Raw genomic sequence first — 14684 nt, forward strand, 5'->3', positions numbered from 1 at the left:
CTGTTTGAAAATTTCAATAATATTTTAGAATAAAAAAATCTCATCATTTAGAATATCATCCATATATTTCATTTCTGTATTCAAATCCATACACTTTCCATTCATACTCAATTCATATGTAAAAATTCTCAAATTACATGAATTTACAGGATTTATAAACTAATTACACAAGTTCATTATTTACATAATAGACAAATTTCAATAAGGCTGGCTGGATTGGTATCTACCCAGAATTTCTGGGCAGAAACCAATTCTGGCAGTTTTGATATCTTGACTTTGATGGACAATTTTATTAAATTCTGGTCAAATTTTGGAGTTATGTTCTTCATGAAAGTTGTTCTAAATTGTCTAAGCTTTCTATTGATATAATATTCAGGTCAATTAGACATTTCTACACTGAGTTATGGCTAGATGAACAAGCACTATTCATTTGGTCACTTTTACCAGGTCCAGAATTGGTCAATTTTTAGGTCATACTAAGTTTGTTTTCTGGGCAAAGTTTCTTCATCAAAGTTGAGGCATTATGTGTCTAGTTTCATGTCCAATTGGCCTTGCACCAATTGAACCTACACAACTCAAGTTATAGCTGCCCAAATCTGCTGGACTCACATCTAGCCCTACAGGTCCTATGAGGCAGCATACCTAACCTCAATTCCATTCATATAAATCACTTCAATTCCTCATCAAATATAGCCAAATGGTCACTAATTGACCATTAGGACTTCCATTCACTAACAAATAACTAAAACCCTAATTTTTTTCACAAACCCTAACCATAATAATCCATCATTACATCAAGCACACACAAATCAAAATTTAACTTAAACATATTCATCAAAAACCATTTCTAAGCAAATTTAATTCAAATAAATCAACAAATTTCAACCCTTTCCCATGTCTATCGAATTTTCTTAGTCTTCATACACATATATTTTATTTGAATTTCTTGCAATTTCTTACTCATTTAAGTCTCTAACATGGAAAAGAAAGAGAGAGATGTGAAAATAAGCACTAACCTCTTTGAGAGTTAACCCCAAGCTTGCTAACTTCTTGTTTTCTTCTCCTTCTTGCTGCCTAGAGGTTGTTCAAGGGACAAGGATAAGCTTTAGTGAAAGGAGCAAGTGATTTTAAGAGGTGTTTGTAAGGGAATTTTAGTGAGAAGGAAGAGCTTTAATGGAGTTCTCTCTCTCTCTATGGGTTTCGGCCAAGGGGTGAATGAAGAAGAAGATGCATTTTTCTTTTCTTTTAATCATTTTTGGACTTCTTCCTTAAGTAGTTGTCTAATGCCCATTGGATAGAAATTATAATTAGTGAATTATGACATCATAATTAGAATTTGTTTTTCTTTTCTTTTTATTTTCTTTCTTCTCTCTTTTGTTTATTTTTAATTAATAGTCCTTAAATATTTGTTCATATTTTTGAATAAAATCTTCACTCACTTAATTGGACAAGTCGGTCAAAAATCGTCTCTGAAGGTGAAATGACCAAAATGACCTTCGTTTTGCTTAACGGACTAAAATTGTCTGTACTAATTGATAAAATTCTCCTAACCTTTTCTCGGCATTCTAATGCTACGTAGGGCACCGTAACTCTTCTCTGGCATCCAAAAAATTATTTCACTAGGTTCCTCTCGGGTTTAGGGTTACTAGCTGTCTTCACCGCTACTTATCGTTAGGTCAACCATTGTCGAAGCATCGGCTCATTTAACTTTGTTGTATTTCATTTTTACAATTTTTCCTAAATTTTTCTTATTGTTATTTGAGTTATTTATGACTCTTCACTCTAGTTTAATTATAGTTTCAGACATTCTGGCTCTTCGAATAGCCATTGGTTATGGAATAGTAGAATGTACGGAACTACCAAAAGTGAGGGCGTTACAATTCTTCGCTCTAATAAAAATTTCATCCTCGAAATTTACTTGGTGTAAATAGTTGAGGAGCTGCTACCTCCTTATTTTCGCACTTTACCAGAGAAAACAGATCTGCATTAGTGTCACCTCGACTCCTATGAATGCAATGCATGTTATGTACACGATCTTATGCTATCTATCGATGCCTAGGAACGCCTAAACCGTGCTCTGACACTACTAAATGTGACACCCTTTACCTATCTACAATGTAGCCGAGCAAGACATGTCACACTCGGTGCCGGAGCACCTTATCTTGTCTTACTTTATTCCTTTAATAATGTTGTTCGCGTTATATTTTAATATCAATTATTTTTCTAAGGAGAAACCAGCGGAGTTTCCCTTGTTTTTATTACCATTTGGTGTTTTTTACTATTCACCTACTTGAAATTTTCAATAATACTTTATAATGAGAAAATCTCGTCATTTAGAATATCATCCATATATTTCATTTTCGTATTCAAATCCATACACTTTCCATTCACACTCAATTCATATGTAAAAACTCTCAAATTACATAAATTTACAGGATTTATAAACTAATTACACAAGTTCATAATTTACATAAAATACAAATTTCAATAAGGCTGGCCGGATGGTATCTATCCAGAATTTCTGGGCAGAAACCAATTCTGGCAGTTTTGGTATCCTGACTTTGATGGACAATTTCATTAAGTTTTGGTTAAAATTTAAAGTTATGTTCTCCATGAAAGTTGTTCTAAATTGTCTAAGCTTTCTATTGATATAAAATTTAGGTCAATTGGACATTTCTATACTGAGTTATGGCCAGATGAACAAATACTGTTCATTTGGTCACTTTTACAAGGTCCATAATTGGTTGCCCAGATTTGATCCTAATGAACTATCAAACTTCACCTTCCAATAATTCATTAAGTACCCTACAAGGGATTTTAAAACCATTTTCTTACATTTTGGAAGTAGTGAGCGTTTTGGTAGGAATTAAAATCATTAAATTGAAGTTCAAAACTAGTTAAAACTTTTACCCATTTTATTTTTCCTCAAATTTTATAAAAATTTCGGCAGAGTACCGTTTGTATTTTGAGAAAACAGTTCTTCAAATACTTGAGAAAAACACTTCCAATAAATTTTTCCACAACTCCCAACCCAAATCAACTCAAACTTCTCAAATCAAACCACTTCAAAATAATTCCACAATTTAATCCAAGTTTGTCATCTCAAAATATTTCATCATTTCATTCAATAAAGCTAATTTACATTCACAAGTTTAATTTACAGATATAAAATCCAAAAATAATATTATTACAATTTATTATACAACTGCTCAACTTTACTTTGATACATAAAACATTACAATATTTACATCAATTAACTACAAGGGTATAAATAAATACCCGTACAAAAGTGATCAAAGGAGTTCTTGCCAATCTAGCAGCTCACTCTGCTACTTTTTCCTTGCCCTTATCTGCGACAGTAAAATAAGCTATCGTTGAGTATAAAAATACTCAGTGGTGTACAATAAAAATTGAAATGCAGTACATAAAACATTCCTTGACAAATTCACAATTTGAATATTTCATAATCACATTTCAAAATTTATCAAAAATCATTATAGCACAATTTTGGTCAAATAATTTAACAAACACAGTGTTGCCAATTCATATACAACTTAAGCCATGACATAAAATTTCTGATCAATGCTGTGTTGTACACCATGACAAAGCAATCTACAACCCCACTAATCGAAATCAATGAAGGAGGTGGCTAGCTAGCTAATGAGTACTCATCCGATCTACAACCTCAACTGGTAAATCAGAGAGGGAGGAAAATAATCGATCTCAATCCCATAAATGGAAGAGGAATAATAAAGCACTGTCATGATAAGTGTGAATCAGAAATCCATTTCAAATATTTTATTCAAATATTGCATACAAAAATCAAATCAATTTCCAAAGTTACAATTTCATCACAAAGTGGCAACACAAAAGTTCTTAAACTCATAATGTGTACTAAATCAATTTTTCAATGATAAAATGCTTATATAGGATTTATTGTGCACAAACCTGATGTGAGTCGCCTCTAGGCCTTGACTCAGTCTCTTAAACTTTCCGAGTCTTTTTCAGCTGAAACAAAAAATTTATAGTGTCTCAATATCTTTACTTCATAACAATTCTAATAACTAATTCCAATATGTTTAAACTTACATTATTGCAATTTCATGTTGAGGTTACTATTCATAGTACTATTCAAGTCAATTTATTGACTTTCTAAGGCTTAATAGGTATGAGAACTCCAACTTCACCCACATATCATATTTTGGTTACCAATTTTGTTGGTTTTGGTTGTTTTCTCAAAACTTAAGTCTTTTAAGTAAAATTGCCAATTTTCAGTTTTGGTGTCTTAGGTTGTACTATTCCATTAGTCATTTTACTGTCATAATTGGGCTAAGTTCTCTCCATAGAAATTGTTCCTTAATGTCTTAACTTTATATTCCTTTTTGAATCACTCAATTTGGAGTTTTGTAGCTCAAGTTATAGCTATTTGAATCATGGCTGCCGGATTGGACTTACCTAGATTTTCTAGGCAAATTCTGGTTCTGGCAGTTTTAGGTCACCAAATTTGGGTGGCCAAATGACTTGGTTGAAGGCATAATATGGGTTTGTGTTCATCATGAAAGTTTTAGATCTGTATCTCAGATTTCCACTGGTAAAATTTCAGATCATTTAGACCTGCCTAGCCCAAGTTATGGCCAAATGAACAAACACTGTTCATTTGGTCATTTTTGTACAGGTCAGATTGCCAATTCCAGATTTGGTCAATTTGTTCACTAGGTTTTGGTCACTTTTTGGGCATGATTCCTAAATGAAAAATGTTCCATTTTGTGTTTATTTTCATTCCCAACTGACCTCACACCAATTGGACTTGTAAATTTTCAGTTTTGGTCCCTGAAAAGGACCTTGGTCCTACTGCTTGTAGCATGACCCTAAGCAATCCGAATTTACATTTGGTTCCAACACTTCTAACATACTCCAATTGGTCACAAATGACCATTTCTCACCTCAAACCAAGTCCAACACACCATTTAACACATTTTCACATTTTTGTCTCCAAAATCCTATATGCCAAAACCCTAGTTCATGCCATTGATCAATTCCTTAATCAAATCATTACACTAATCACATATTCAACCTTATTTAAGCTCTAATTCATGTTTAGTTTAACTAAACACTATCAAATCCAACACCCTATCAAGCTGGCTGAATTCACATATTGTCCTTCAACACTTGTTCTCATTTCATTTAAAGTTTATTTCCAAGTTTAATAAGTTAAAAAAGCAAGAATCAAACTAAAAGTATTAAGTTTGCTTACTAACCTTACTTTGGATTTCCAAAACTTCAATTCCCTTCTTCTTTTCTTCTTTCTTTCTTACTCAAGCTTCTTTTTAAGACTAAAAGACCAAGTTTAATTAAGGGAACTATGGGATTTATGGCTAGATCAAGTAGTTCTTCAAGCTCAAAATGAGCTTTAATGGAGGAAAGTGAGGGTGAGGGAGAGAGAGGTGAGTGACGGCAATGAAGAAGATGACTTCTCTTTTTTTTTTTTCTTTTTCTTTTCTTTTTTAATGTCTTTAGGAAGACCACAAATTATCTAAAATTTAATTTTTAATTATAATATTTATGGCATCATGCATGATGTCATGCATGATGTCTCTCTTTTCACCTTTTTCATTTTCATTTTCTTTTTTATTTTTCTATTTATTTTTCCATTAGTTCTTTAATTTAATTTCCGATTCTGAAATTTTTTTTTCTCTGATTTTATTTGACAGTTAGGTCAGGAGTCAGCTCTCGAGGTCAATTGACCAAATTGCCCCTCGCCGGTTCAACCCAGTTTGCAAATAATTCAATATTTCTTCCGGCTCTCTAACCTAATTATTTGAATGGCTTAACAATTCTTTTTTGCGATTTTCTCTATTTCACTGTGTTCACAATAGTCCTAAGGATCGCAGCGTCACATTTTACGGTTCAAAATTTGAGTTTAAATTGACTTCGCAATCCTTCCCGAGAAGGTCACCTATCATTGTGACTCTCGGCTCGTTTAACTTCTTATGTTCTGTTTTTCTTATTTATACTTAACTAATTGACAATTACTAATTATTTGTGTTCAGGGCTTATCTAGTTGTCTTAAGTGTGGTTCTAATCCCCTTAATTATCCAGACCAACACCGATCATCGAAATAGTGAAATATACCAGGCTATGAAAATAGGGGTATTACAATGCTAGGTGTTAACCATGGTTGTAACATCCATATTTGCATAGTCTGGTAAATTATGCTGTTCCAATAATCGGTATCGGTCCGGACAATTAAGAGAATTAGAACCACACTTAAGACAACTAGATAAGCCATAAACACAAATAATTAGTAATTGTCAATTAGTTAGGTATAAATAAGAAAAAAAGAACATAAGAAGTTAAACGAGTCGAGAGTCACAGCGATGGGTGACCTTCTCGGGAAGGATTGCGAAGTCGATTTAAACTCAAATTTCGAACTGTAAAATGTGACGCCGCGGTCCTTAGGACTGTTGCAAACACAGTGGAAAAGAGAAAATCATAAAAAAGAATTGTTAAGCCGGTCAAATAATTAGGTCAGGGATCCAGAGGAAATCTTGAATTATTTGCAAACCGGATTGAACCGGCGAGGGGCAATTTAATCAATTGACCCTGAGAGCTAACTCCTAACCTAACTGTCCAATAAAATCAGAGAAAAGAAAATTTTGGGATCAAGAATTAAATTAAAGAACTAATAAGAAAAATAGAAAAAAAAGAAAAAGAAAAAGTGAAAAAAAAGGTGATGACATCATGCCTGATGCAATAAAAATTATAATTAAAAATTAATTGTTGGATAATTTTTGTGGTCTTTCAAGAGCATAAATTGATAAAAGAAAAGAAAAAAAAAATAATCCAAAAAAGTCTTCTTCTTCCTCATTTTGCCGCCTCTCTCCTCTATCCCTCACTTTATCCTCCATTAAAGCTCATTTTGAGCTTGAAGAAACCCTAAATCCCACCATAGAAACCTCACTTTCTATAATTAAAACTTGTATTTAGACCTTGCTAAAGAGCTTGATAACAAAAAGAAAAAGAAAGGAAGAAGAGTTTTGAAGGGAAGAAAATTCTGCATAAGGTTAATAATTCAAATTTCAAATTTTTAGTTTAATTAATGTATGTATAGCATAAAGAACTTAGAAATTAACATAAAATGAAAAGAAAACATCTTTAGAGGACCAAAAGAAAATTCGTCCAGCCTATGTAGGGGTGAGAATTGCATGTATTTGATTGAATTAAAAGTAAACATGAGCTTGAATGAGTTGAATAAGTAAGTTTATATGTGTTGAATTAATAAAATGTAACAAAAATTATGAGTTAGGGTTTTGGACCTAGGGTTTGGGAGACAAAATTTGGAGAAATGGTGAAATGATGTGTTTGACCTAGTTTGAGGTGAGAAATGGTCATTTGTGACCAAATGAAGTGTGTTGGAAGTGTTGGAATTGAGTTCAAATTCGGATTGAATGTGGTCATGCTGCAGGCAGCAGGACCAAGGTCCCTTTGAGGGACCAAAACTGAAACTTTACAAGTCCAATTGGCATGAGACCAATTGGGAATGAAAATAGATACAAAATGACACAATTTTCATTTAGGAATCATGCCTAAAAAGTGACCAAAATCTAGTGAACAGATTGACCAAATCCGGATTTTCTCAGTCTGACCTGTACAAAAATGACCAAATGAACAGTGTTTGTTCATTTGGGCATAACTTGAGCTAGACAGGTCTAAATGACCTAAACCTTAACCAGTGGATAGTTGAGATATAGACCTAAAACTTTCATGAAGAACACAAACTCAAATTATGCTATTAACCAAGTCATTTGGCCACCCAAAATTGGTGACCTAAAATTGCCAAAACCAAAATTTGCTCAGAAAATCTGGGTTAAGTCCAATCCGGCAGTTATAATTCAAATGGCTATAACTTGAGCTACAAAACTCCAATTGGAGTGATCCAAAAAGGAGAATAAAGTTAAGACAATAGGGAACATTTTCTATGAAGGAAGTTTTACCAAATTCTAACAGAAAAATAACTAATGGAACAGTGCAACTTAAGATACAAAAACTGAAATTTTACAAATTTGCCTAAAAGACTTAAGTTTTGAGAAAACAACCAAAACCAACAAATTAGGGAACCAAAATATGGTATGTGGGTGAAGTTGAAGTTCCCATACCTATTAAGCCTTAGAAAGTCAATAAATTGACTTGAATAGTATCATGAATAGTGACTCCAAAATGAAAATTTCCAAGAATGTTAGTTTAAGCATATTTGGGCTAGAATTAAGTATTTATGAATTAATTATTGCATTTATTGTGAAATAAGATACTAAAACACTATAAATTTTGTGCTTCAGCTAAAAAAGACCCAAAAGGTATAAGGGACTGAGTCAAGGCTTAGAGGCGACTCACGTCAGATTTGTGCACAACAAACTTAAAATTCTTTGTTTCTACTTGACAATTCTTGAAATAAATGTTGCGAATAATTTTGATTGTTATGGCTTTAAAAATATTAATTGAAAAATAGAGTGTTGCCTACTTTGTAAATGAAAAGTTTAGAATGAAATACGATTTGTGAATTGTATAAAATATTAGAATAACTTGATTTAAATTGTTTTTAATTCACACTTGGCATGACAATATTAATATGTTCCTCCTCCACTTGTGGGCTGAGTTTGATATTTGATCACTTTCCTCCCTCTCTGGCTTTCCAGTCTGAGGGATGAGTTTGGATGAGTACTCATTAGCTAGCTAGCCACCTCCCTCATTGATTTCGATTAGTGAGATGAGTTTTCCTTATCATGATGTACACACGACATGTTCAGAAATTTTGTGTTATGGCCTAAGTTGTGTTATTGTTTGGCAACACTATGTTTATTAAATTGTTTGATCAAGTTGTGCTATATTAAGCTTTGAAAATTATGATTTGTTATAAATGTGATTTGAGAAAAAAATTGTGAAATGCGATTATGAGATTTTTGAATGATGATTTGTTCATAAATGTTTTATATTATGCATTTTATGCTTTATTGTACTGCACCAGTATTTATATACTCGTGATAGCTTTAACTTCTTTGTCATGAGATAGAGAAAAGGACATAGCAGCAGAGCGAGTTGCTACAGTTAGAGAGGAGCACAATTGAAGAATTTTTGTATGGGTATTTGTCTATACCCTGGTAGTTTAGTTTGATGTAAATATGATAGTATGCATATGTATCTCTGTAATTTGAGCAGTTGTACAGATAAAATTGTAATAATATTATTTTTGAGATTTTGTATCTGTAAATTAATTTATGATTGTAAATTAATGATTTAAAATGCAATGTGCATGAGTTATGAAATGTTTTGAGATATTAATTCTTGATTTGAAATTTGGATTTTGAATTGAAGTGTTGCTATTGCTGTTGATTTGAAGTTTGGTGGTTGCAAATGGAGTTGTGATTGAGAAATATATTGGGAGTGTTTCTATTTTCAGGTTTTGAAGAACTGTTTTCTCAAAATACAGATGGCACTCTGCCGAAATTTTTGTAAAAATTACAGAGATTTTAAATATCAAAAAATTTGATTTATGTTTGGAATCTAAATGAAGGTTTTTAATATTTGAAAAAAAAAAATTTACCCACTAATTCCAAAATGAATGAAAATTGTTTTAAAATCCCTTGTAGTATATTTAATGGGTTACTGGTAGGTGAAGTACGGTAATTCATTAGATGTACTACGGGAACATGTTACATCTTCCGAGGAGTAAGGTGTGACATTTTTAGTGCTATCAGAGCAAGGTTTTAAAATAAATTTTGAACTGTGAATTTGTAATATTTTGTCAGTAAATACAACTACTCAAATTTTTGATATATATGACATATTTACATCATGAATATGCACTAACGGAGGTTAACCTCCTTGTGTTTGTTATCAGAGAGTAGAGAATTTTTGGAAAATGGAATATAAGAGGGGCATCATTCCGTAGAGCAATCTGTCGAGGCTGAGGCCCGAGGAGAAGCCCCAGCACTCCAGAATGTGAGTGGGTCAGCCACTCCAGCTCCTCCTCAAGCACCACAGTTCCTTGCTCAGTTTGCACAGTAGATGGTTGCGTTCTTTCAACAAATGGCGGGAAATGTGCCACCTCAAGCACAGACACAAGCACCTGCAGCACAACCACAGCCTCCGGCTCAGCAATATGAGAAATTAATGAAATTTGAGGCTACAGAATTCAAAGGAACAGTGGATCCACTGGAAGCAGAACAGTGGTTAGAGAGGATGGAACGGGTTTTCAGAAAACTACAGTGTGCTGAAGAGTTGAAGTTAGAATATTCAGTATCACTTATGCAAAGGGATGCATATGAGTGGTGGAAGACCATCCCCTACAGTCTGGTAGAGCCACCAGTCCTCACATGGGCAGACTTTTTAAGGGAATTTCGACAAAAGTGGGTCCCTGATACTTATGTAGACATGAAGCTGCAAGAGTTTTTAAGTTTGAAACAAGGGGATAGAACTGTAGCAGAGTATGAGCGGGACTTTTCAAGGCTAAGCCATTATGCTGGAAGCTTAGTCTCCACCCCCAGAGACCGGTGTAAAAGGTTTGAGGCTGGGTTGAGGCCTAGCTTGAGAATGCAAGTGGTAGGGTTCTGACACCAGAATTTTTCTGAATTGATTTCACAAGCCCTGGAACTGGAAAGGATAGAATCAGAATGGGCAGTGAAAAAGAGTACATAAGAGAGAGAGAAAACTGAAAAGGTTACTAGTCAAGCTATTGAGAGTGGCTCTAGGAAAAGAAAATATTTTGGAGGATCTAGCTCATGCGAATTGGGTAGAGGTATATCTTCTAGACAAAAACAATCCCAATCCAATCAGCAAACTCAACAGACACGCAGAAATACGTTATCGGATCAACTTTGTGAGACTTGTGATAAACCACATAGTGGAGTATGTTATAGAGCTATAAGAGCATGTTTCAATTGTGGAGGGACTAGTCATTTCGCTAAGGATTGCATAAGTCCACGCCGTTATGGATCATTTACCACGACAGAAGGATCAGCCCAAGTTTCTACCCCGAAGAGTTTACCAACAGTTGGTAGAGGCAGAGGCAGAGGTAGGGGTAGTACACCTGGAATTCAGAGTACTGTGAATCAACCAGGACAAGGTGATGCACCAGTGAGAGAATACACTATGCGATAGAGGGATGAGGATGAGACTTCTGGTATGGTTGCTGGTATTTTCTCAATTCTTAGCTGAGATATGTATATGTGTAAAAAAAAAAAAAATCAATTTTGATATGTTAGTGACTAGTCTTTTTAAAATTAATTTTCGAAGAGTTTATTAGTGAAAAGTATTTGCTAGCACACAAGAATTTGTAAAGTTAATTAGTAAGCCTAATTATGTAAAGAAAGAGAACCTAAAAGTAAGTTATAGTAATATAGCTACCTTAGATGCGGGTAAGGGTATTACTGCTGATAGATGTCAATGGGTACCATAATCAAAATAAGTTCAAGATATTAGTAAATTTAAAAGAAATAAGATATAGAGAAGTTTGTTCTATTGGGATGTATCATAGTAACTATGTAATATTCTTGATGTTTGTGCTGTAAGTTGCAAATTACAGTACTGACTTGGGATTTATTGTGTAGAGCTACGTACTACCCAATAGTACATGAGAATAAGAATAGTTGCAAACGGAATTTGTTTTGGTACAGTTATGATAAGATAAAGTTTTCTTATTGGAAAGGAGTTTGAAAATCCTAACCTGTGATTTAAAACTCTAAAGTTAGAATATTGAAAGGTTATATTTCAGTACAAAAGAAAATAATGACTACACATCAGTGCAAAATAAGCTATAGAATATCGATAGATAAAAATAAATAGAACAGTAAGAAATGAGAAAAATACTAGATGAGGAATTGCCACCAAGGCAAGCAATTTACTTAAGATGCGTAACGATATTCCGAACTATTTTATCAAGAAAGAAATAAGTTAAACCAAAGCAAACAAGATAGTGCAAAATGGCACATAGGCCTTGGTCATAAATGGAGATGGTAAGATAATGGTTATGGACCTATGGCCAAGAAAGAAAATACTACAAAAGAAAATAATTACTAAAACAACAGTAAGAAAAGACTAAAATATTCTAAACTAAACTAAAGGTTACATCAAACGATTAAGAGATTTGATAAGAAAAGAGTAAAACTAAGTTCTCACCCATAGGATCACACGAGGTCCTAGAAAAGTGGATCCACCAGCACATAGATTTGCTTACCTCAAAAATTGAAATGAATTTGAATCTAACTTATGACAGAAGCTCATAAGGAACATGACATGATCCCGTAGAATACCTAATGAACTACCGAACTTCACCTACTGATAATTCATTAAGTACCCTACAAGGGATTTTAAAACAGTTTTCTTATTTTTGATAAGTGGTGAGCATTTTCTAATAGGTATTTAAAACATTTAATTAAATTTAAATGCTAGTTAATATTTTTGGTCCATTTTATTTTTTCGCAAATTTTATAAAAATTTTGACAGAGTTTCGTTTGTATTTTGAGAAAACAGTTCTTCAAACACCTGAAAAAAAAAAGCACTTCCAATAATTTTTCAACCACTGCTTCAAATTCATACTCAATCTCAATCAATTTCTTAACACATTTATCAACTTTCAAATTTCAAATCCACTATCCAATGATCATCAAAATACTAGCAATACATTTCATTCAAATTAAATAAAATAGTTCCATTCATATTTCATTAAGGACAAAACAATTTATATACATCATTACAAAATTTACATTAAGAGAAATTCAACTAAAATTTATTACAAACTTTACACAAGCTTTATACAAGCTGCTCAAGACCGAATTTATATGTCCATACATTTATGTGCAATACATACATCAAAAGAAATATTTACAGTCAGGTTATAAATTATACCCGATAACTTCAAGCTGATAGATCCTCACACCTCAGCAGCTCAGTCTGCTGCTCTTCTAGTCTCTAAATCTGAAACAGCAATGAAAGCTATCGCTGAGTACTAGGACTCAGTGGTGCACAACATACTAAAAGAATCTTTATGCATAATTTAAATCACATTTATTCAAAAATTGAACTGAGCATGCGAGTTAAACACAAAACATGAATTATGAGATCTTATTCCAAACAGTTTCATTTCGAAGTATCAAACACATTTCATAAAACCCACAGTTAGATCATGCCATTCGAAACAAATATAATCTCAATAGCCAGAGGCTAAGGAGAAGTCACATCACAAGGCTAGCTAGCTCAAATATATGGATATCCATTCAAATCCTCTTCTACTAGCACACCTCAACACTTCTCTAGAGAAGGAATCAAAATTTGAAATTGATTATCCCCACTAGTCATGCTAGTGAGGTGTTCAAATATATGGTCATGACACTGTAGTTTCAAAACTTATCTTAACAATTTGCTAAACATTGCCATTTCAAACATACACAATAACTTTCAACAATTTAGATCAAAGCATCATAAATAATGTCATAATTCACTTTTTCAAATCATTCAAAACAATATGCAGCAAATAATTTACAGAAGTTATACGTTGTGCACAAACCTCAAGCGAGTCGCCTCTTGACCTTGACTCGATTCTTCGGGTTCTTTCTCGGTGTTCTCTTCAACTGAAACACATAATTTTACAGTGTTTCAATACTATAACTTAACATGAATCCAAAAATGAATTTAACTTCACTTTTACCTAGCTCTAACGTGCTAAACTCGACGTTCTTTAAATTTTGTGTTTCGAGATTACTATTCACTATACTATTCAAGTCAAATTATTGACTTTCTAAGGCTTAATAGGTATGGGAATTCCAGCTTCACCCACATACCATATTTTGGTCACTAAATTTGTTGGTTTTGGTTGTTTATTCAAATTCTAAGTCTTTTAGGCAAATTTGATAATTTTCAGTTTTGGTGTCTAAGGTTGCACTGTTCCATTGGTCATTTTACTGTTGGAATTTGGCAAAACTTTCTTCATAGAAAATGTTTCCTATTGTCTTAAGTTTATTCTCCTTTTTGAATCACTCCAATTGGAGTTTTGTAGCTCAAGTTATAGCTATTTGAACTATGGCTGCCGGATTAGACTTAACCCAAATTTTCTGGGTAATTTTGGTTCTGGCAGTTTTAGGTCACAAATTTGTGGTGGCCAAATGACTTGGTTAATGGCATAATTTGGGTTTGTGTTCTTCAAGAAAGTTTTAGGTCTATATCTCAACTGTCCACTACTAAAATTTCAGATCATTTAGATCTGTCTAGCTCAAGTTATGGCCAAATGAATAAACATTATTCATTTGGTTAATTTGTACAGGGCAGACTGAGATTTTCTGAGTTTGGTCAATTTGTTCACTAGGTTTTGGTCACTTTTTGGGAATGCTTCCTAAATGAAAATTGTGTCATTTAGTGTCTATTTTCATTCCCAATTGGTCTCATACCAATTGGACTTGTAAATTTTCATTTTTGGTCCCTCAAACACTCAATCCGAATTTGATCTCAACTCCAACACTTCCAACACACTTCATTTGGTCACCATTGACCATTTCTCACTTCAAACTAGGTAAAATATATCATTTACAAGTTTCTCACATTTTTGTCTCTAAACCCTAATCTCCAAAACCCTAATTCACACTAATTGTTGCATTTAACCAATTCAATGCTTTCAACTATAATCACTCATCTAATTG

The sequence above is a fragment of the Hevea brasiliensis genome, chromosome 15 (assembly GCF_030052815.1).
Source record: "Hevea brasiliensis isolate MT/VB/25A 57/8 chromosome 15, ASM3005281v1, whole genome shotgun sequence".
In the NCBI taxonomy this organism is placed as follows: domain Eukaryota; kingdom Viridiplantae; phylum Streptophyta; class Magnoliopsida; order Malpighiales; family Euphorbiaceae; genus Hevea; species Hevea brasiliensis.